This window comes from Anguilla anguilla, chromosome 3, assembly GCF_013347855.1.
Source record: "Anguilla anguilla isolate fAngAng1 chromosome 3, fAngAng1.pri, whole genome shotgun sequence".
In the NCBI taxonomy this organism is placed as follows: domain Eukaryota; kingdom Metazoa; phylum Chordata; class Actinopteri; order Anguilliformes; family Anguillidae; genus Anguilla; species Anguilla anguilla.
In genome coordinates, this window is record NC_049203.1 from 63,198,283 (window position 1) to 63,223,526 (window position 25,244).

General features: G+C 38.9%; 1 long non-coding RNA gene across 1 annotated transcript; it reads right to left on the bottom strand.

Annotated features, from left to right (window-relative positions):
- Positions 1-22,991: 22,991 nt before the first annotated feature.
- Positions 22,992-24,601, bottom strand: LOC118222143. Its single transcript, XR_004764237.1, has 2 exons — positions 24,428-24,601; positions 22,992-23,514 (listed from the first exon to the last, which is right to left on the bottom strand). It is a non-coding gene; the product is annotated as an uncharacterized LOC118222143 (long non-coding RNA).
- Between the last annotated feature and the right edge of the window lie 643 nt (positions 24,602-25,244).

Below are 25,244 nucleotides of genomic sequence, written 5' to 3' on the forward strand. Positions count from 1 at the left end.
AGAATTGAGATATCAATAATTTATCAGCCTTGCCCGCGCAGAGCCAGAGTTCTTCTCCAGCGCTTTGACAGGCCGCATTCTTCCAAATGCTAATTGGTTGCGGAGATAATTAGATATAATTTCCAAAGGGATCTTTGTTGCCCGCTGGTTTTGTTTGATCTGAGGTCTGTTGGAGAAATTTGAGTAATCCCATTTTTTGAGGTGTGGGGCTGAAGAAATATAGAGAGCATTGATCAACCATTGCGGGTGTAAGGCTTGGCTTGTGCCCCGGTTAGATGTCAAATTATCCCTCAAAATGTTTCCCCCGTGTTTAGCATGATCCCAGTTCACCATACTGAGTTAAAACCTGAATGTAACTGGGGCCTAATATAAGAGAAGCTAGTGATAAATACGTGTTTAGCAACCAGTGGCTAAAACATTATATATTCTTGCACGTAAAACATTGTAATGGTAAATGGACTGCATTTATATAGCGCTTTTATCCAAAGCGCTTTACAATTGATGCCTCTCATTTGCCAGAGCAGTTAGGGGTTAGGTGTCTTGCTCAAGGACACTTCGACACGCCCAGGGCGGGGTTTGAACCGGCAACCCTCCGACTGCCAGACAATCGGTCTTACCTCCTGAGCTATGTCACCCTCAAGAAATATACCACCATTATATATATACCACATTGTGCGGCATGGTGGTGCAGTGGGTAGTGCTGTCGCCTCACAGCAAGGTCGAATCCGGCCTGGGCCTTTCTGTGTGGAGTTTGTATGTTCTCCTCGCATGTTTCCTCTTGGCACTCCGGTTTCCTCCCACAGTCCAAGGATGTGCAGGTAGACTCTAAATTGCCCACAGGTGAGTGTATGAGTGAGTGATGAGTGAATGGTGTGTGTGCCCTGCGATATAATCTACCTTTCACCCGATGCATGCTGGAATAGGCTCCAGCACCCCCTGTGACCCTGCATAGATATTGGATGGCTTGAAACACAACTTGAAACTCTTTTTCAATGAAGATTCATAATTAATGCACGCATACACATTTTGTGCCATAAAATAATGAAAGGACCAACATCTTATATTCTGTCATGAATAAATAAATAAAACTGGTGCTGAAATGCCATATACAATTTCCAAAATCAGTTTTAAAACATAAAAAGTAATGATATTTTCATAACTTAAAATATGCTATTGAATGTGATGATTAAACCTCTAAATATTTTATAATATTTTTCAGTGTGTTTATCTCTGAGACTTGGTCAAGGATTAGTAGCCTCAGTCAATATATGAACAGCTCTGGGGTGTTTGATTGTCATTGACATGTTTTCCAATACAGCCGGGGTGGTGATAAGACCGATACCCAGAATATAAATACATAAATTAGAATTTAATGATAGTTGTTTCCTGGTGAGGCATTCTAAAATATTCTGATAGTTATGGAAGGAGGATCACATGTATAGGATTTGGTCACATGTTCATGATTAATAATACATGTGAACAATAAGAACATATTCTATTACCAAATAATTGTTTTAAATAAAGTAAGATTATTTATTTCTGAATCAACATATATTGGCAAATATTTCAAAGGTTTGCAAGTCCGCAAATACATCTCCATCATAACTCTGTGAGTGCACACTTTTTAAATCACTAATGTGCTTATCAGTCTGTCTATCGAATTACTGAAAACAAAATAATGAGAAACATTTGAGAAAACTTGTATGGTTCACAAGAATCATGCAATGCAAAACGCTATCCCAAGCTAACCCTTTTTCCCACATTTGTTTTTACAACTTGGCTTGGTCTTAATGAATTCTGGGTCCATCAGTGCAAATCGGGCAACAATCAAATTCCATGGTCCTGTCAGTTAAAATTCAAATGTTATTTAATTTACAGCATCATTTTACCACACCAGAGCAAGGGATAAAGGATCCATTAAAATCACGACAGATAACGCAATGCAAGTTTAAAATACTGTTGAAGAAAGGCACGAGGAAAGACCACATATGAAGAAACCAGATCGATAGAATGTAATTAGCCCAGAGAGAATAAATTAGGCGGTGAGTTTGTCGCTTTCTACCTTATTGATGTTCGCTAAAATTGTACTACCCACATATTTTATAAACGGAGCTGGCTGTGTTTGTGACTACAGCCTGGTGTAATTACAGGCATTCAGGCTGGCGCTCTGTGCACATCTGCCCTTTGTGCGATGCACTTTGTACACGCTTATTTATACAGCGCTCTTTAGCCCTAACTCCGCTCCAGAGTCTAGTAAATGTAGGCTGTAGAAAGTGATATGGAACCAGAGTGTGCATTTCCTTGTCATTCCGACACCCCAGCTTAATAACAGTGGGCAGCCTATTGAAACTGTGATTGCATCTGAAATAATGTATTCTGTGGTTAAGGGCCATTCGCTAATACGGTGGTGAGAATTAAGCCTGCAACTGTTTGGCAGGGACTATTTTTAAGTTAGCAGATACAAGTGAATGTTATTTTCAGTTTCACAGATTTTAATTATGTGTGGTGATTCACCTCTAACTTTTGTTTTGTTTTTATTTTGTTTTTTTGGTTTTGCTGTTTCTCGATCTTTCTCTTTGTTCCATGCACACTTAAATTCAATTAAGACATGTTGGTTTGAAAAGACTTTGACATTTGGAACTCAAAGCAGGGTTATAAGATTAGTACAAAAGAATACACAAAACTGTGACTTCCCCTCCCAATCTTCTCCAGAAAATTAAGTATTTGGGAAGCTCTTTTCACAGTGATAATGGGAGCAATAGAAACTATCACAGAGAAGCTTGGAGATAAAATAACAATGTCACTTATATTGTCACACTTTTTGAAAACCGAATCTGCCTCTTATATGGTTACCTCTGATTCCCCGCTCTCAGTCACGTGGTTACTGTTAGAAGGCCCTCCTTCCCATCTTCTGGTGTTTTCCTACCCATCTCAGCAAGAAGCGAGATGGAGTTTGATACCATGAAATCTGAGATGATAATACATTTACCACAACTGATTGAATTGTGTTGGACACACGGAGCGATTTAGTATGGGCCACCGGATCTGTAATTGACTCTGCCTGAACAGATGAAGACAAATGGGCGGAATGCGGGGTGTTTTCTCTGCTGGGCCAAATATGGCGCTCGTGGGAGTCGGCTTCAGAAACCTTGAAGCCACGAGCGGGGCTTCAGTTTATGAGCCTGGGAGGTCGGAGGAACTGTGTGTGGCGCAGTCTATGAGACTGGGGTGAATGCATGCTGATGGATTGTGGCAGTTTCTGAAGCTTTATATCGCAGTCAAAATCATTTTGAACAAAACGAAGGTTGGCCTAGTGTGAAATGACAGCACCACGGTGTGTCATGTTGTTGCAGAATGATCTTTAAAAAAAATAAATGAATAACAATTCTTAAGGTTTACACAGATGTGCATTTATTTCATGCTTTAATGTCCTATTAGGGATCAATTGTGGCCTCTAACCATTTCCATAAAGCATGACTTTAAATAAAAGGTTAAATATATTAAATAAATATTCCAACATATTTGTGTGGGTCACATTTGATTATCATATGAGTCCCCCACGATAAACCACCTCTTCACAATTTGCTTTGAGGAAAAATCTTGATATCCATAAGAAATAATTTTATGTCAAGAAGTTAAGGAAACCTTTTGCCTCAGTCTAGACCATTGGTTGTTTGTTTGTTTGTCAGGGAAGTTGTACTCAACTCCACCATTCCGCACTGGGTGTTCTGCTTGAGCTTTTGGTCACTGAAGACACACCATACATGTGGGGCATAACTAGAAGAGTGTGCGGTTAAAATCAACTGTATTTTACTTCATTAAACAAGCGAGGAAGGTGTGACCCACAAGCCCAGACTCCACGCTGGATGAGTTAATAAAAAATAAATAAAGCAATATACTGCACAGTGGGAACTGTAATAACAGTGAAGCAATTTAAATGCATTACAGCACTTTACTCCCTGATTTACATTCAACCCTTAAATGGCATTCATCTTTGTCTTATTGCAATGGACCTATATCAGAAAGCACCATGGTAAGTCATCAGTGACAATCTAAAGAAATTGCTTGGCTACCCTAATGTAAATTGAGCAAGCAAGAAAATAGCCAAAGCTCCAACTCATTCCGTGATAATAACACCCAAGGCTAGGCCAGTTTAATATACAATATCGGAGAGCAAACAACTTTGCTTCACAAACAACAATTCCTGTTGTTTGTCAATACTAATTTTTTGAACAGTTTAACTTACATCCATCCAAGCTCACATTTTCTCTCATCATATTAAAGAGCTCCTAGAATTTGGTCTAATGAACCATCCATTTAATTTTTGAGAAAGCTCTTTAGCGTATCACTGCATTAGCACGTCAATAAAAATAGTTTCCTTCAATCAATGTTTCTGCTCAATACAACAGATTCTGATACAGATTTACATTAAAGCAGTTTAATATTAAGGTGGTTGTCACTATAGTGAGGACATAAGCACCAAAACAAAAACACACCACGGAAACGCTCCATCTTGGGCATACTGTCACCAGGCAAGCACTGACCAGCAACTTGGTTAAATCTAATTTAAAAATAAAAACAGAGAAAAACACACTCCACAGTTCATCAGTCACACTAGTTTAAAAATGATATACTATGAACTGACACGGTTTGCCAACAAATTCTGCCAAAAGAATGATGCAAGTTGTGTGGCCCCATATAGGACATATGGGCATGTTGGAAATGAAATATGCTTTTTAAAAATGAAAAATCTGTATTTATATTCCCTCTGGCTTAATTATCCTAAAGTGCCATGAAGTAGGCGTATGAATTCGGCCTTTTGAGAGATGGTTTGAACCGTAAGCACATGGAGTACATGTTGTTTGAAGTACAGAAGACATACAGTACAGCAGTAGCAGTTGTCAAAGATCCATGCTGATGCACCCTGATGAACAGCTGATGTTAGCATTAGCGTTAATTCATTTTCTTGTCTTTTGAGGCTTTAAAAATGTACATAAAAAAAAAGATGTCATCTTAATGTTGGCTTGATATCCTAGTTCACAAACATTTGGATGCGTGTTAATTAGGCAAAGGCTTACGTAATCACAATCATCATCTTCATCATCATACGTACCACCATCTGGAATATAGTTTGTTCATTTGAATGGGGTGAGTGCATGGTATGGAATTTTATTCTGGGTCTTACATTAATCTCTTGGAGCACTCTACTCCTCCTTTTTTCAGACTTGCCAAGAAAAAGCGAAGAAGTCCATTAAGTCAATGTCAGGTAAAGCACGGCAGGGGTGGGGCGGGGCATAGGCTGAGCTGTCTTTTATCCCCCTAATCATTATTCTCTACTTGAGGTCATCAATGAGACGATGCCCTGAAGCAGTTTTCCAAGGTTGTTCCGAGATTAAGTCAGACAAATGGTCCAATTTACGTTATTTTATTTATTTTATTTTATTTATTTTTTGAAGAGTGGAGAGCTTGCTATTGAGACACCTGCAATGGCCATGCAGGCCCATCAAATGCCTGAAATATGAAAAAAATATTTCAGCGTAGAAAAAAATGAAACGCACTCGTTAGATGTTTTCCTGACAAAATAAGCTATTTAATAATGATATCAGCAGACAAACAGATGAAACATTTTGTCTGTTTGTCAGCTGATATGATAATTAAATTAATTAGCCTATTTTGTCAAGAAAACTTAATTTTAAGGTTTTGGTCAATGCACTGTGGGAAATCTCTTAAACACGAAATCTGCATGCTATTTACAAATTGTATAGGTGTTTATATTACCACTTTTGTTGTTTTTTTAAGCTTTCTGACATACAGCTTGTCTGATTAACTGGCACATGCATGACACTTATCAGGAATGGGGGGGCTGAGATTATTTTTGAAGTCAAATCTCTCATGGAAATTTGAAGAGTATCAAAAGTAAATGCTTTGGATTAAATGCTGTCAAATGCAAAGGACAAATAAAATCACACTGTCACATCATAATGCCACTGGCGCAGAAAAACAATCCTAAACAACAAACAGGAGGAATGATTGCATGGACGTTTGTACAATTTCAAAATCAAGGTTTCAATTTTGAACTTGTCACATTAAAATGAAATTGACATTTCTATCTTTCATTGAACATCAGGTAATTTACATCTAAATAAACTTCCACTCACAAGTGAAGCTTCCTCAAAACCCTGAGAGACTTTCTGTCAAATTTGGCAGATTTCTACATTTATATGAGGTAATTTGATTAATGTGGAAAATCGAGAGTTATAGCTGTGAGCTATAAAGTCAAAAGTTGCCCTGAGGGTAAAAGGTCCCCTCATACAACACAAGCCCATGGTGGCATGAACTGGGCAAAATTAGACACCAAATACACAAATTCTCACAAAGTATTGTTCCAGACCAAAAGGTTTTTGTGATAATATTGAAAATAATGTAATTTTATATTTACAACTTGTCCATACTATACAAGTTGTAAATGAATAAATCATAGTTTTCAATGAAATTTGTCATGTGCAGTTGAAGACAGCAATACATACATATGTCGAAACCTACAAACAAGCTTATTTTATGCATTAAGTGTCACTTTTCATTCTAAAGTATTGTGTGCCTAATATTTTACATAAAGCTGATATCATCCTCAGTCATTTACTTAAAGCCATTTTCTTAATGATAACATCCTATATGTATGAATGTGTTCAGATTTTATGAATGCAATTCAGACAAAAGCCCAGTAATCCGGGCCAACAAATGGGTGGGACAGACGTCTGAGGGTCACATATTCTGAGAACTACTGAAGGAGGAATGTTAATCAAGACATTTTTCTAGTTTACATTTGCTAGACAGGGTGATTTAAGGACCACGGACATAAATAGGTAAATAAATAAATAAGTAAAATCTCCCTCATTTCCGGCAGACGTGCATTCCATTTTCTTTGTGTGCCGAAGGCTGGCCATGCACCTCCACGTGTAGAAATCAAATTATTTGCCGCTGTTTGTACAAACCCTTCAATCATCCCTTTAAGCTGTGTGCGCAGCATGTGCTGGAATTCAGAGAGAACATTAATGCAAATGTCTGACTCAAGTGCTGCCGGACTGCCGGCGTTGACCAGACATCTGGGATTTCTCGAAGGAAACGGCCCCTCTGTCCCTCCCAGTTTGCTTGTCACTTCCAGAGCGATTGCTGATGCCATGAGTTCGGCTACCTGCACAAGGTTATCTGTACACCTATTTATCTTTACGCCTATCAACGTGTCCATCTACTTTTCACTCTGATCTGGAGTGCTGCACGCAAATGACAAGACATTTATCTTCCCCTAATGGCTAATTACACTTAATTATGTATAACAATGGGTGGTAAGTGCAAATGTGTCATAAAACACTGGTGACAATCTCATCGGTATAGAAAAAAAGAAAAAAAGAAAAAAAAAAAAAACTCCCAAAAAGAATTGTGTAATGGGGTAGTGCTTCTGTGCTTGACATAATATCAGAAAACTACATTATGACCAAAGTCCAATTAAAGGAAATAAACATATGGCTATGGAATCTGAATGCTTAGTTTAACCCTCCTGTTATGTTGCGGGTCAAATTGACCCTTTTTAAAGTTTGAAAATCTAGGAAAAATACTTAAAATTATTTTTTCAGTATGAAACTTCTTCTACTGGCCTTAATTAGTGTAATCAACATTTTAAATGAAAATGGTTAATTTCATGTATTTGCAAACCCCCCCTGTATGGGGATTGACCCGGGAACATTTTTGCTGTACCTAAAAAATGAACAGAACAGGAGGGTTAAATAAAGCGAGGACCCGGCTCAATGGCCAAGACAAAATGGGAGACACACACACACAGTTAAAGGATGCAAAAATGCCATAATTTGTTGCAAAAGCAATTTAGTTAAAGGATAATGAAATGTGTGCATGAGTACGATCAACTGTGTGAATGTGGATGAGTGCAAATATAGTGCGGGGGTACAAATGTGTGGTACAAAGAACACAAAAGAAAAAAAAAGAGAAAAAAACTGTGAGTGACACCGTATTTTATAAGCCCTACAGCCCAGCCACCAGGTGCTCCAAATCAAGCTAATGGACCTCCAGCTCCACCCACCAGATACCTGCAAACAGGCTGAAACACACAGAAGCACACGCACTGGCAGACAGAGCTGGAGCTTATTACAATGATACAAAAGGGGTCCCTGAATCACCCCTATTATTATGATTATTATTATGATGATGATGCAGAAAAAAATAAAATAAAATAATAATAATAATATCATCATCATCATCATCATCCTAATAATAATGATACGATGTGAATCAATATCCAGAACACGAAGTGTCACTTACAATACATTTGATTTTCAGGAATCAAAATGAAATTCTGAACTAGAATTGCATCAGTGCAGTCAACAGACCCAAGGCACAGCCCGTGGTGAAAAGGCTGAAAAGAACCGACGGAGAGTGGCATTGGTGGGGAGCCGAATCCCCCACTGAGACGCGAGTCAGCGTGCCGAAAAAGAACGGGCCCTTGTGCTGTCGTGGCAACGAGACGGGCGGAGAGACACAGAGAAAGATGCCGGGGGATAATATGGCCGAGCCGGTGTTAGGAAGCCGTTTGCCGGCTACAGTCGGTAGCCAGTGGACAGGGGAGGACGTGTGATGTGTGTGGCGGGAAGTAGGACAAGGGGAGTCTTGTCTGTCAGCACAGTATAGGATGAAAATTGAGTCACTTGAGTTTTTTTTTTTTTTTTTTTTTTACCGCTTTACTGGAAGAATGTGCATATGGCCTCATTATTTATGAGGCTTTCAATACGGATCAAAGCGAGATGGCATTCCATTACTGAAATAGCGCTGAGGTAACTTACTCGTTGACGTAGGTATTGTTTTCGGGAACACTCGGTCGCTTCCAGATTATTCTTTTTCAAACGGCGCATGAAAGATGCTGGCAATGAGCAAATGGAGTCAGGTTTGTTCATTTATTTTCTGAATGGCACAGTTCAGTGTTTGTGCTTCAGGCATGTGCTGTACCATGGCCGATTACAATTTCACAACAAAACACCATGCTTGTTGACCTTTGCAGCAATAATAATAATAATAATAATAATAATAAAGACATATATAAGAATTAATATTGCTTTTTATATTGCAACCCAGTCCATTGCAAATCTTAAATTAAAATGTTGACAAGATGAAATCTGCAAAGGTTCCATTTAGCTTGTTATCTTTGATACTGTTTCTGCTGAGAAGCTTGGAGTCTTTGTGGAAAGGTCACAAAGAACCCTTTGCATTTAGCTTGTTTAGACTTATAATGGGAATGAAAACCCACTGGGTATAATACCCACGTCTACTATTTATCTCTCTCTCTCTCTCTCTCTCTCTGTCTCTAAAGATTTCTGGATGGAAATAAAGAATTCCCACTTTATTATATCTATAAATTTTATTTTTATCATGGAACTGAAAGTACGATGAACAAAAAAAAGGAAGAGAAAAATGTAGCTTATTGATTATTTCCATAAAACTGTAATTACAAACTCTGCTTCAAATAAAGTAAGTAAAATACCTTCAGGTTTTTTTCCCCTCATATTTTCAATGAAATGAAGTGCACCCCTTTTAAGAATTTGTTTTATCAGCTACCTCCTCTAGCAAAGCAGAACATAAAACATGGTTGGACACTTTTTATGTTAATTATTTTGAAGAACTATGTTCCCGGCAGAAAGAGAGCTCTCGTCCAATCCCACAACAATAAATTATTAAGATGCAAATTCAATAATTATTACGGACCGGTGCCAAGCAAGGCAGGGGAAAGCTTTGATTGCACGAAGCCGTGTTTTGGAGTGCAGAGGCGGTCTCGGAGCCAGTAGGGGGCAGCGCTGTCCATCTGGTGTGCAAATGCTTGCCAGATACTGTATTTTTCTCTGGGAAACTCATTATCATGCCCACCCCTCTGTGTGCCCCCACACCATCCCCATCAAACGGCTGCAATGGGTTACTCGTGCTGGTTCTATTTAGGCTAGGTCCTGTGGGCCGAGAGCATTGGCAGGAGCTACCTCCTCTCCATATGAGGTGGAAGGGAAAGGGGGGGCAGGGGTTGGTGACTCTGGTAAACTCCAAGCAGGGATGAATACATTCCGTCTGCACTGGAATAATAATAAAAGAAAGAGGCCAGGAATTACATACAGAAAGATTATCAGTCAAGATGTGGGCATCTTTCAGTAGTTGAACAAACCTCTTTAAGTGAAGGAGAATAATCAGCTGACAAAGTAGAAACAAGAAAGGTGGTGCATTTTAACAAAAGTACACAAAGGCTTTGGAAAGAACAATGTTATAACAATGCGTTTTCTAGGAGCTGACAACCATCCTGAGCAACTGCAGTACCCAAAGCTCAGGCAAACATATTTTTCATCAATCACAGCAAATACAGAAAATGATATATATATAATTTTTTTAAATGCACGTCACATTCTGTGCAATATATTATGTCATCCTGTGGAAATAATGGCAATGGAGGATTCAGTATGGTTTGTGGGACACATCAGTGTTCAAAGAGCAGCATTACTTTTTAATTTTACCTTCTAAAAATCAAGTGTGGTTCAATACGTTCTCGTACTGGTCCTAAAATGAGTGATTTATGTCACTGACATTTTGTGTCACACTTTCTGCATTTAATCTCCCAGGTAACTCGCTAGAATGCTGACACTTTCTCTTGCAAATAAAGTGTGAATTTAAAATGAATACAAGCCCATGTGAACTGTATGGCACCATAGGGAAAACCACATTGATGTGAGATAGGATTCATATGGCTTATATGCAGTAGGATATATCATACAAGTGATGAGACGATTCACCCACCACAGGATGCAATGGACTGCAATACAACAAAACGATACTGAGGCTATGATATAATACAGATCACAAAACTGAGGCTATCATGCTCCAAAGGCCATGTTGTAGTAATGGACATCTGTCACCTCTGCAGGCGCTAAATTATAATGCATTTACGTTGAAATTGAATGGACTATTCAGGAATATACACAATGCAGTATTTGATTCCCTATTATCATTTCCTACTCCCTTAAGCCACAATTCCATTTGGGGTCCGTTCTTTCATAGTCACGGTTGGTCCACGACGAAACATTATCAGACCGTGATTCTTGATCGTTCCGTCTCTGCGACAAGTCTTGGTTGGATGTCTTGAATGATGTGCATGAATACAAATTCTGCTCCCTCATAGGCAATGGTCTTCAGTATGTTCTGTGACAGTCAAAGTAGAATGGCTATCAAGCAGTTCTGGGAAGGCAGGCTTTGCTAACTCCTTGCAGTCCCAAAGCTGCAAGTGATCTATAGAACAGAGAACCAGCAGCCTAAGACAGCTAGCCCTTTTTTTCTGCTTCTGTGCAAGACATCCTTCTTTCTTTATCACAACCCTCAACGTCTTTTCAATTATTCAAGGCAGTTGTCTATCTGGGTGCATCTCTCAACAGCAGTTGCGGTTGGAGCTCTTCTCAAACTGCCTCAGTCACTTCTTCACTGAAGAACAAGTGCTGCTCAGTGATCTGTGCTGGTGCCACGTCTTCCGTCATCTTCTCTGTCTGGAAGTGCAGTTACCTGACTCCATATGCTGTTTTCCGTTTCGGCTCGGGTGGCCTTGTTAAGCACGAGCAAATGTTGATCATTTTAGAGAACATGAACCAGCAGGAAAATCAATCACTTTCTCCATGGTTCGCTCTCCCAAATAAGATCACAATCGATGCTTTTCCTCCAAACGTTTTGTTTGCTGGGTTATTTTTTTAATGTGGTGCCATGTATTGTGTAGCAGCCTGCACATGAATAAACTCCTGAAGGGAGGGAGGGAGTGTATGTGTGGGAGTGGGGGTTGAAGTGAAGTGATCTTGTGGCATGTACAGTAATAACATGTTTGTGAGAAAAAAGATGTTGGGTCTGGCAAGCTATGTTGTCACATTGAAAATCAGAAGACAAGTGAATCTCTCAAAAAACAAACCAGCCCTGAAATTAAAACTTGACTTTTACATTTATTATCAAAACACCTCACAGGTTTAATGGATGTCCCAGACCAAAAAAAGTAAATACATAAATAAAAACTATGTTGTAAGCAACAGTGAGCACACACACTCTTTTTAGGGTTATACTGTTTGGTTTATGGTTTTATTTGTTTGTGTGACTGTTGATAATAGGGAAATTTATGACCATGTTTGGTCCACAAATCATACATTATAATAGTGTCAAGCAGGGTACCGAAAAACACTGTCATGCCATTGGTGAAACAGGTCAACGAGAGTGCAGTAGTACTCTTCATTGAATTCACCTGCTCTCTTAGCACTCTCAGCTCTTGTTGTCAATTAAAACATTATTTTTGACTAGTATGTCCACTGTAAAGTATAAAAAATACCCTGCAACAAGGAAATGTTTCCCATACAGTAGATGGGTACGATTACTCCTCTGAAACCAACCATACCCAGGGGAAATTGTAATGAGGCGTTTGTGTATTACCTAATCACCAGAGATGTACCTTTGATGTACAGGTTGAAAAAAAATAATAATTTGGAAAAATCCACCAATCAGCATCCTCTTTGACTTTCTTTCATTCTGATTCGGCAGTTAAAATGTGAAGATGCCGCTACTATAAGGGCGCTACAAAGCCTTTATAATTCAGCAATTTTTCTCATTAATTATATGTAATAGGAAATGTCAGAGAGAACAATTTTCTGATCTGTCAGTTAGAACAAATGAAGGCCTAATTAAGTGTTTTTTTTTCTTCATAAGTCAGCCATTGTTCCTCTGACAACAGAGTAGTAATGAGGCATTGTACTTGAAATGCAGAATTTCATTATTAAAGAAAATCATTATTTCGCTAATGCGTCTGTGAATGCAAATATCAGTTTTACTTTCTGAGCACTTGTCTCTCTCCTGAGTATGTTATTTGATTTCACAAAGTAGCTACTTGCTTTAAGTTTGTTCTAAAAGGGTCAGAAAAAATTTAGTTTAACTTAACAAGATCAAATGTTACCCGCAGTACCAGTACAGTGTAGGCCGATGTGTAAGCACTTCTGTTTCAAAGCGAATAGAACAGAATAGAAGTAATACAAACTATTTTGAGAATTAGAAATTAAGCTTTTTGGTCACACTTTAAGCAAAATTAAAGGCTTAACATACCATACATAATGCTGTACTAAACATGGTTTCATAAAATATAAAATGGTTTCATCATGCACAATGTCATGCTTCGTAACGGGTGACATGACTTATTGTCATGCCAAATGTAACATCACCTGGCTAATGACTAAACATAATCAAGGGTGGCATATGATGGATGCTAGGCTAACTGTGATATGAGACAATCCAAATCAAACCGAGGGAAGTTATTCCCTTGACTCCTGCTGCAATGGCAGTAAATATCTCTTGTATTAATAGTGTCCCACACAGCTGTGCCAAGATAGCTAATAATGCTTTGAGATGAAAATGCCCTTTAAATACCCCCACGTACTCTTGGCTCACACGATGACATGAACCTTGGGTCCTTCCTGGCTTCGTCATCCTCAGGACGCTGAGCTGACTGTGCACCACTTATGCTTCTGTTAAACATCTTATGACTTTCCACCCTGATACTTTCTATCATATGCCATAACTTATGTACTTTCCTTCATGGAACATTAGGCACTCCTTTTAGTAGCATATTACTGTACTGTGCTGTGTCATGCATCCTATAAAGTGACATCCTTTTCAGTGCCCTTGTCCTGATGCTGAGGTATTGCTTTATAAATCATTCATAGATGCTTTATGTAATGTTCCAATGCACATCCTTTAACGTGACGCCAGTTTCAGTATTCCTGAGGCTAAGGTATTGCCTTAGGATGCATACTGTACATATATGCTTAATGTAGTGGTCTGCTGTACACCCTGGAAAGTAAAATAATTAATATTCACAATTTTGAGGTATTGCTTTCAAAATCATTCATAGATGCTTTATGGAGTACTATTATGTACATCCATTAAAGTGAAACCCTTTTCAGTATTCCTAATGCTGAGGTATTTCTATAGAAAGGACTCATATGCTTTGTTTAGTATTTTACTGTGTGTCCGCCAAAGCTAAACCTTTTTTCAACATTTAAAATGCTAATGCTTACTTTATAATCAACAGATGTTTAAGGAAGTATTGAACTGTTCCTACTTTAAAGTGAAACCAGTTTCAGTATCCCTAAAGCTAGGGTATTGCCTTTTAATATAGATGCTTACTGTAGTAGTCTGCTGGTTAAAGTAAAACCATTGACATTCATAATTTTAAGGTATTGAAATCATGTATAGCACACTTTTGTAATATGAGAGATATTTAGTACCATTTTAACAGGAGTCAAGGGGACTAACTTACCTCAGGTTGGCTTGTACTGTTTCATGACATCAAGTGGCATCAGGAGTTATGTCACAGATAAGCATGCATTAGGTCACCCTTTATAATGTTTAGCCATTAGTCATGTCACATTTGGCATAAGAATAAGAAGGTATAATGTATAATTGCATAAGAAGGTGTTATGTTGTCCTTTTTGAAGCATGCAATTTGCTTATATACAATCTATTAAGTCATTGTCATGTTTTTGAAGGCATTATATATGCTGTGTAAAGCCTCTGTTCGATACACTTTGTTTAAAGTTGTTTCTATTTTTGGGGAGGCTTTTTAAAAAGAGAAAAACAGCGATATCTCAATGCTGAGCCGCACGGGCAGAGGCGAAACGTTTCTCAAAGTGCATCTGATTTACAATCCTCCCCCTATCCCTCTGTTGACTGAAGCCACGGATTTCAGTGATATGAAGTAGTTGGGTGGATGTTCTGGCGGGCGTTCAGTTTTTTTAATGCCCGTTTTCAAGACGCCCTCAATCAAACGTGATTTATAGATCCATGTGCCATCCGTGGATCATCCACCCTCCCCGATTTTAAGACCGGCTCTGGCACATGAACCGTATTTCATTTCCTGCAATCAAAATGCAGGTTCTGCGGGGAGCTGTGCCACTGTTAACACAGAATTGGCCTCCCTTCCAAAAAAGATTCATCATATGTGAAATGGAGCTTCGTGACAGCATCTCACAATATTTGACAATCATCCCCTCCTATTTTGCTCTGGCCTACACGAAGAGTTGTGGCCTTGTATGCCTGTTTAATAAGATATAAATTATCTTTGACATCTGTAAGCTTCCTATCCAAATCCAAGGGTTGAGCACTGGTTTGGCTATCTCCAACTGGCAGCCACACAAGTGGTGTCAGAGCTTGATGAGCACTGCCAACATGTCAGTCCTTCTGCCAGTACATCAGTTGCCTTGCCATGGTACAGTACTGTATATCGTGATGAATAGTTTGTGAATGCCTGTGCTCTGGTCAAAGTTTACTTGGCCTTGTAAGTCTGATCAATAATGGATTTATAATGAGCATGCACGTGTGCGTATTGTAATGTCTAATAAAATGATTTACAGCATTATATTGAACACTGACCAGTGCTAAATGTGTAAATTGTGCAATAACAATAAATGAACAAATCTGGCAATGACACTGACGAATATTTGAATACCTTCAGTCATTATTCCTACTCATTATTCCTAAATAAAATTAAAAAAGCAAACAATACACAAAGAAAAACACAAAACAAAATGGCTGTGAAATGCAATGGCCTCACAGGCAAGCAAGTGCAGCATAATTGCTCATCAATTTAAACATTTAAAGGTCTTTACAGTACTATTGGGAATGATCTCCTCCTGGAAAAGCTGACACTTTCATGTCCCTAAAGATACCAGGTGCCCGTAATGAGAAAAGATTATGGTGCCTCATGTAGACCTGAGAAAGTGAGGCTTTCCATTAAATAAATAAATAAATAAATACTATTCAGTCAGAGGTGTAGAGGAGTTTATTATGTGAAATGATGAAGGGGTTTTTCAGCTGTGGTAATCCTAGTGGTGCTGCAAGGCAGGGCCACTGATTGATGGTCTATACTCTACCCTTGGTTACTGCATTCAGTCTTACTGCCTCATACTGTACATAGGCCTTCATGGATTGTTGGCAGAGTTTAGGGACCAAGCCACCTAGATGAGATTTTGGGACCAAACCAACCTACAGTCGATCCATTTTTTTTTTTTTTGATAAACGATCAAACCAACAAACAAATAAATGTTTGTTTAGAAAAGATACAACAATCCCTCCTCTATCATGCAAATTGAAAAATTGTTAAGCACAATCTGACTTTCCATAGATGCAAAATGAACTGGTTAGACTGAAATAGATGAGCCACTGTATTTCTATGAGTTAATCAATCAGTGGATGAGGACATGCTGATATTTGGGGGTTTTCCCCACCATGACAACCATTTAATGAACACACTAACATTTTACGATGCGCTCAATATTGCTTTCCATTGATTTCAAGAGCTTAACGAGCACCCATTAGCCGATTTTGGGTAAGTGCTTAGGGTGGCAAATGTGAAGGGTTGCCTCAAGGCCACCTAGCAGAATAGTAAAATTACAAATATGCAGGGCAATAATACCCACAATGCTTTTAGCATCTGCCAGTACACTACTCCGTCTCTACTCACCGGTCAATGCAGACAACAAAAAGAAAGAAAAAAAAAAAAAAAATCTGGCAATGTATGTCTGATAACATGACTGAGCCACAGTTTGTTTTCATGAGTATCTGCACCTCAGGTTTCACTAGCTTGTACATTCTAGCTTGTATATTTGTGTTTTGCTCATTTCTGTCTGTTCGCATTCTCTGCTTCAGGTTCAGGGCCATAAGATTGCATTTGTTTTGTACACTGGATCTGCACTTCAGTTCAATGGCTGGATTTCTGACGAACGACGAGTGTTGATATTGAGTGTAAGGATCACAAACAAGTGGAAAATCAAATCAGAAGTGGCCACGGTCACAGTGGCACATCCACTGCTCCAGGCTGAGCCTCGAAAAAATTATATGCAACACTTAATTATCATGTTCTGCACAGCAAAATTGCATTAAGTCAACTCTGAAATAGGACATTTTGTAGACTAAAATGGACAACGTTAGAGCTGAAGTAACACTGGACATTTTACTTTGCGATCAGTATAGTTTCTATATAAATATAAATACAGAATATTGCATATGTTATTGTGTATATTTTACAAATGTGTCAGTGTCTGAAAAATCACTGGACAGTGTCCGGTAATTGCAGCTGCAGTATGCTATACCTCCACATGGCATTAGCTTCACATACTGCTAGGAAGCAATTGCACACTCATTTTCAGCTTGCGAACCCCTTAATATGTACTGGTTAACAGTTCTGTGTAGTCTTAGACCTTTTGAATGAGTCAGAATGCTAAATGAACCTCTTTCACGTCATCCATTCCATATTTTTTCCCCCAGAAATCCATATGCATATAAACAATTGCATGTGTATCATCTCCAAAGGCACACTGTCTTTGTTAGTACAGAATGGTTGCTAATTGCTTTCTTTATACATTTCAAGGGCTTTGTCCAACAACAGTACAATGTTTATTTATTTATTTATTTATGTATTTATTTATTTATTTATTTCTGTCTGTGTCCACAGAGAAAGAACAATCATTCAGTGAATCTACCTCTGAATGTTTTTAATAGTTTATGCTCTGTTGGACAGCAAAGCCTGTCAGTTTATGTTTAATTTAATCTTGATCTGTTCATTGGCAATGTAAAAAAAAAAATAAAAAAGTGAGTCACCGACACCAGTAAATGACAAATCCAGCTGTAAACCAGCATCTCAGACACAGGCGCAATGTACTTTTCGACACAGTGGCGGGTACATAAAAAAATACTGGCAGGTACATTACTGTGGTTTCAGCGCAATCTCCGCTCCGATGCCATGCGTTACCACCGATGTGACACCCCGGCTTATGGCAAAATGGCGCATTGTCTCGTTTGCATTCTTTTCAAACGCCGTCCTCAGGGCCGCGGATGCCTCTCGTTTGACGTGTTACCCGTTGAATCGGCTCGGGCAAAGAAAACTGCTCTAGGGCGCAGTGACGAGGCCCCCCCCTGGGGGCTGACCCCGAAGCCACCCGATTACCGTCTTCGTCCCGCTTGCTTCGCTGCCAGCTTTAATTGCCGCAGAAGTATCGCAACCCCGTCTTTTTTTTTTTGTCCCTGCCTAATTCTTTTTCATTTTGTATCATTATGGCTAAGCAGTTTTTGGTAAATGAAACCCATAATGTGCCCCACGTGAGTACAGGGAGAACTTGGGCCGCTAATTGTTTCAAGATGTGCTGCATAATGTCCTAACACATATTCCTATTAGCACACATTAGACTGCGTACACATTTGCCGGGGCAATTTTCTTTTGTTTAGCGTGTCTTAAGTACTGAACTGCAACTTTTGCACTCAGAGCGCATTTATCTTCGAAGTGCCTAGTTGCAGTTTATAGAGTCATAAAATCATTATTTTAGGAGAGTCAAGAAAGGTCTTCTGTTCTTCTCAGGTGCTTTTCTGGGCAGCACACTATCACCAGCTACACCACCTGTGGTTACTCCTACACATGATCATTTGCTTCATTGCATTATTTTATCACTGGGATGCATAAATAATGAATCATTTTAATTATTTTATGATCTATTCCAAAGAGCAGGGCAGTTGTTTCAGCATCCCTAATTAGACTAATATCCATTCACATCTCCACAAGGAATTGATTGGTCACCAGTATCAGCTTGGAATTTGTTCCACGGGCCCATACTTTCCATACTTCAGTGTTGGCTCACACAAACAACAAGCAGGTTAATGACTTCCCCTCTGCACTGGAGTAAGAGTAGCCTTCATCGTCCAAGCAGCGTCCAATGTGTCATTGGCTGAGTGTAGCAAACTCTTTCTTTTCAAGCAACAAAATTGAGGTTTTGGCCCTGCTCCACAACTGACACTTCCCCATTAATCTGATAAATGGCTTCAATTTCTCTAAGTATGTTCAGATAAGAATAATTTCAGCTCTCTCCTGTTTCATTCGTGATGTAAAACACCAAACAACAGGAGCAGAGTTTGACTAATGTCAGAATTGAAATGGCCATGTTTCCTGGTACATATGGGCTGAGTCAGTTTGGACTCATTAGACAGACAGCGTATGATGAAAAAGAAAAGAATAGACCGAGCAGTATAATTTAACAAGAAAATTAGAAATTCCGTGTGATTCATCAGAGAGTTAAAGTGCTGCTATTTCTTGAGAGGCGCTCGAGTGAGACATCTTCCGGTAATCAATTCTCGTTGCATCTGAATTGGTTGAAAAACTACACTTCACCCTCTTTTGCTGAAACCCTGAGCTTTTTAAAGGCGACATAATTTGATAAGCCCCTAAATGAGCCTGTTGCATTTTCACTGGATGGGGAGCAACGCATTTGTTGCGATGCCAGCGCAATGAGAATTCAGAATCACTGACGGTGCATTCCCCTCAAACTAGCTTTTCCGTTTAATCAATATAACTTGTTCTCTGTTCTATTCCTGTATCAGGCAGACAGGGCCTGGCTGTGTGCAACAGGAAGGCCTTGATTGCGATGTTGCCCAATGAATAATTCCCAGGATGTGTGGGTGCCAAGGTTTTGTTGGATATTGTTTCCTTGACCTCTTCTCTTCCGTACTTTCTTTGCTGTTCGCTACCAAGCGACATTTTAGCTCCGTTTGTGAGAAACCCCTCGGCACTTGGGCTACAGAAAAGCCCCAAAGGTTCACAGAGGAACATAACTAGAAGCCTGTTTTTAAAGTTTGTAATAAACGCAGTTTTATCCGTTAGCTCGGGGGTCGTGAGTGCTGTGACTCTCTACTCCAGCACCACCATCGTTTTGGGGGTTCAGAGCCCAGCATAAACGAAGGAGCAAATGTATGGAGGCCTTTGACAACCAAATATAGCTGCTGTCAGATCCATCAAACTGCTACTGCTTTTTCAGTTTGTCCCCACTTCACTCATCTCAAAAAAAAAAAAACAATGACCTAAGGTCTCTGTGCCAAGTCGACATCTGCATAATTTAAGGAATGGCGTATGACTAGAGGGTATGACGGTCCATGACACACTCCTTAAGAACAATACGGATCTTTTAACATCCGTTTCAAAGCAGTTTCTGAAAACATAAACTTTTATACAAGATAGTATTAAAAATGAATTAAAAAATAAATAAATAAATATAAAACAATTCATGGAATCAGAACATGGATATATTAATTAATGAAAGTATATCCTGTACATATCATTAATACTGGAATAATTAGTGAAAAAAAAAAAAAAACTTTCACTGTCAAGAAGACTTGGAAGAACAACTCATCAATTTACATATTGCTGAAGCAGCTGGATGTTTGCAAGCTCAAATCCCTGATAGATCACTTCCAAGCAAGGCATTTAACCTGAGTACTTTTAGAAAAATATGTATCTATAAAATAGTGAGTAAAAAAAAAAAATCATCACTTCCCTTTCAGTAAAGGCAATGGAGTGAATTATATTTCATTTAAAAACTCATGGGGTCTGGTAACATGTTGTACTTGACATTTTATGATAAAAAAGAGAGAAGATGACAGCTCTGAGCTCTTGGGAGATAGGGAAAGTAGGTCGTCACAACAGCCAAAGGTCATGAATCAAAGTGTGGTTTAAATGATAATACATGAGCGGCATGTCAGAGCTATGAAGTTACTGAGCTAACAAGTGTAAAACGGGTGTAAACTTTGGATACTCTATGAAATAAAGGACAATGGGGATGCATGCCATGAGGGTAGAAGGACACGTGTTTCATCACAGAATACAGATAAGGAAACTCATTCCACAGCTTTCTGTGAACTACATGGTCCTCTGTGGGAGCACTGTTCATAGCTCAGAACTCAAAGCAAAGCTGAGCTTTAACTACAGATGATTGTGAAAATGCATTGGGCAAATCCAGAATCAATTAATCAAATCAATTAAAAAAACGTTGCATGGAACACACATGCACACACACACACGTGCACGCACGCACACACATACCCTTCTTGGACTGCTGTCATATAAGTTCTGAACTGCGTGTAGAGGGATATTGGCCCATTTTTCCAGAGTGAAAGCCTCCAGTTCCTTCCTGTGAAGGTTTGGTGACATTTCGATCTGGTGATTGTGGAGGCCACAGAATGGCCAAAGGCTAAAATTAAATGCTGCATTAGAATATGCCTTTGTGAACTATAGTCTGACGATTGCCTGAAATATAATCACTCAAGTGGGTTTGGAAGGTGTGAAGTAAATTCTATACCTACTTGCATTAGCGCATAGTAAAGTACCTCAATATTGTTCCCTGGCAATTCTGGCACAGTATATTCGATTTTTTCCCCTCAACATCAGCAAATATAGAGGACCTAAAAGAACCCATGTATATATGTTATTATAGAATTAACAATACCAGTTCACAGCCATTACAGCATGCACCTGGGATTGTAATTGAATATACTGCAATTCAGTTCTCGTGGATAACGCACACACGCATGCATCGGACACCCACCGCGCAACGTGCAGTATCATTTTAATAAACAGCAAAAGGCAATTTCAGTAAGTTGAGAATGTGTTAACATGGTGATAATAAAGTGTTTGAACATGAGGGGGGTGATGGCCTGTCTCTGGTCCGGGATACAATAAAAATGAGAACTGGAATAAAATGTAACAATAACACATTGATAAATAATTGAAAACACATGTCAGGGTATGTTCCGTGGGTGGCAGAACAGTCAGTGTACAGTTTGAGCCTCGTGGTTTTGGAAAAATAAAATGATATCTAGCATTTAGTCATATCACAAGTTCTATTATTAAAGGCGAAAAACTGAATATCGCTCAGCACATAACATAATCCATATGATACTGCTGACAGAATTCTATTTCCCTTGCTAAATTAAAATGTCCTCCCCTTCATTATGTGGAAAATTGATCTTGGGAAAGGGATTGTTAGTTGATTGCTGAACTGTATTTGGCTTCATAAGCATGCTGTAAAAATGAAATATAGCTGACATGAGCATTGTTAAGCACTAATTAATACAGTATGGATTACCCACATGGAAAGGTAAACAAACAAGCAAACAAACAAAATATATATTAAAAAATAAATAAAAATGGAAAAATACTCATGAACGCATCTGGCTCCATAATCTGATTTTTATTTATTTATATTTTTTAACCTTTGTTACTGTTGGCCAATGAACAAAGACACAGTGCCTTGCAAAACCAAGCTTATAAAAAGTTTCAGGATTATTTAATGATCGAGGCATTGAGTGTATTCACACAAAGTCTGTTTGTTTATCGTCTGTGCGCGGGACACCAAAGGGCATGTTTGCCGTGTAATCCTCCTGGGGGGGACAGCACCATCACATCACAGAGCAGGGGCAGAGGAGGGAGGAGAATTTGGATTCTTATCTCAGCCGCGCTCCCACCAGTGCTCGACTTCGGAGGAATTTAATTGGGGATTTAATTAAACGTCTGGGTCAATTGCGTCACTGCACTGAAATCTGGCCGAAGGGCAAACAGGTCTAATGAATGCCAATTCACCTCATATGTTCCTGTCCTGGTTCATCGGTCACTGCATCAACAGTCTGTGGTCCGAATCCAGAAAAACTAAAGGCAAATGCATTTATTTATTTATTTATTTATTTATTAGCAAACGATTTGGCACAGTGACACATGCACATATCCTCAGCAATCGTCACTTGAACAATTGGAAATAATGTCTGTTTATTTAGTGTTCCAATTGATCATGCTGTAGCATGTTTAAAACTCCCAAATGGCACATATAGAGTAAATGTATGATCCAATAACATGTGACTTCACTGAAGGAAATATAAAATTAACTGAGCAAAAGACATTCTATCGGATATTGAAAATAGAGCAAATTACCTCAAAACATTATTTGCATTTATAACGTACATTTGTTTTCTGGATATGTCAAACATAATGTGCCAAATATACAATATATAGTACTGATCAGATGCTATATAAGAATGAATCTACAAAAGACAAATCTGGTTACTCAGATTGATTGATTGATTGATTAATTGAAATTCTTTACTGATCATTAAAATACAAGTGGCCCCTCTAGCCAGAGATGTCCCAGATACAGAAATCATCAAAAGGATGAAAACACAAGAAAGCCCAAAGGCTTATTTCCATTGTGGTCCTTTAATTAGTTCAAAATTAGTTCAAACTTGTGAAACCAAATAGACTGCAATAAGCATTCTGTAAATTGGCATATGGAAATGACAAATGAGTTCTTAACTATAAAGCAAAAAGTTATGGAATTACAATTAATAGAGATTGCAGTCTCTACAGCGTACAGAGAGAAAAAAAAAACACCTTGTCAATGAGGGAAGTCTGAGGAGAACAGGCAAACTCATTCAAGCGTTCAACAGAAAGGCTACATATGTTCAAATAAGAACTGTTTACAACAGTGATCTGCAGAAGGACATCTCCGAATGCACAGCGTGTAGAACGTTGAAGCAGATGGGATGCAGCACAAGAAGACCACACCGGGTTCCACTCCTGTCAGCTTCAGGAGGAGGAGGCTACAGAGGGCATGAGAACAGCAAAATTTGACGACTGAAGATTGGAAAAAAGTCGCCTGGCCTGGCGAATCTCGATTTATGCTGTGACATGCAAAAGGTTGGGTCAGAATTTGGCATAAACAGCTGCAGGAACTATCGAGTCAGTGTAGACCCAAATACGTACATAATGCTTCCAGCACCTTATGGATCCATGCTCTGAGCAACTGAGGCTGCTCTGGAGGCAAGAGGGGATCCTATCCGGCTCTAGGTAGGTGTGCCTAATGAAGTGGCCACTGACAATGCGTTAAATGCAGTGCCTTGAAAAAGTAGCCACCCCATTCCTGATTTCCTCTATCGCTACATATTTGTCACGTCGAACGGTTTCCGATCTTTTGACAAAATGTTGTATTAGACAAAGGGAAATAGAGTAAATGCAAAACACTTTTTAAAAACATTTTTAAAACAATTTCACTTTTTCACAGCACTGAGTAACATGTAAGTGGAGCATGCAGATGAGCTGTGTCTTTTTTTTTTCTTCAAAGGGAGACGACATGAATGAATTTTCCACTAAATGAAATGGTCATTTCTCCTCCAAAGAATGCATGTACTGGCAATGTTTCACTGCTGATATGAAGAGCAGTGCATGTGCTTAAGCTCTTTCCCATAACCCTCATTCCCTCCACCATCAAAAAGTTCATTTCATTTAAATGGTGCTCTGCTGATTGCAACATGCAGATGGTACAAAATGCAGTCGGTAGCCAGTATGTCTCTTCTTGTGAAATATACTGCCCAAATGAACTCTAATTGTCACTCTTTCTGGCCAAGTTGTGTTGGGTTTTTAAAAGGGAAGTATTCAGCAGTTTCATTTTAGCATTCATTACAATAGTTTATGCTACAATTGCAAGAAGAAGAAGAAGAAAAAAAAAAAACGCACCCAACTTGAATTTCCTTAAAGTGGTATTCAATTAGAATTAACATCTTCTTGATTTTCATTTGCCAGAAAAAGATATGCCGGTATTCTACAGAATAATTTGCCCTTGTTAATTTGTAGAGATAGGCTGACCTTATAGAAATAATTTTGTGCGGGTTTCAGCGAACAGAAAATACAGTTGGCTGCTTATCAGTGTGTTGGATAGAGTTCGAAAATGATGACTCATCCTTAGTTTCACTTTCCTCAAAGTGAAAAAAACAGGAAGTTCTAAATTGGAAACCAGAGGACCGGGGCCAGAAAAGCCTGAATTGTATTTTCACCACTGGGACATTGGTAATCCTTTCAGGTGAAGACCTTGGCCATCTGAACAGAGTAAAAAAATACAATTCTTGCTGTTTCCGATGAGGTACACGGGTTCAGATGCTTCCACAGCATTGGTATTTGGGAAGATTAACTCAAGAAGAGTTTAACCAGAGCGTCTCACGAGAACACTCACACAAATAACACCCTAACCTTGACAGATTGCGCCGTTTATGATAAAGACAGTGCATCTTCAGCGCACGGAAAATGCCGAGGTGTGAACGCAAGCATGCGGTTAATGTGAAAATGCGACATTATTTGAATAAAAGTATAACTGTTGTTACTTTCAGAGGTAACTCCCCCCCCACCCCCATTTTAGACTTGATACTTGTACTGTTCTTTGCACCTACATACACTTCTCCAGTACTGTCACCCACAATACAATTTTGAACAATGCAGTGTCTTGCCAATCAGTATACTGTAGGCAACTTGTTAGAAGCTCAGGGGAAGCTTCTCGATC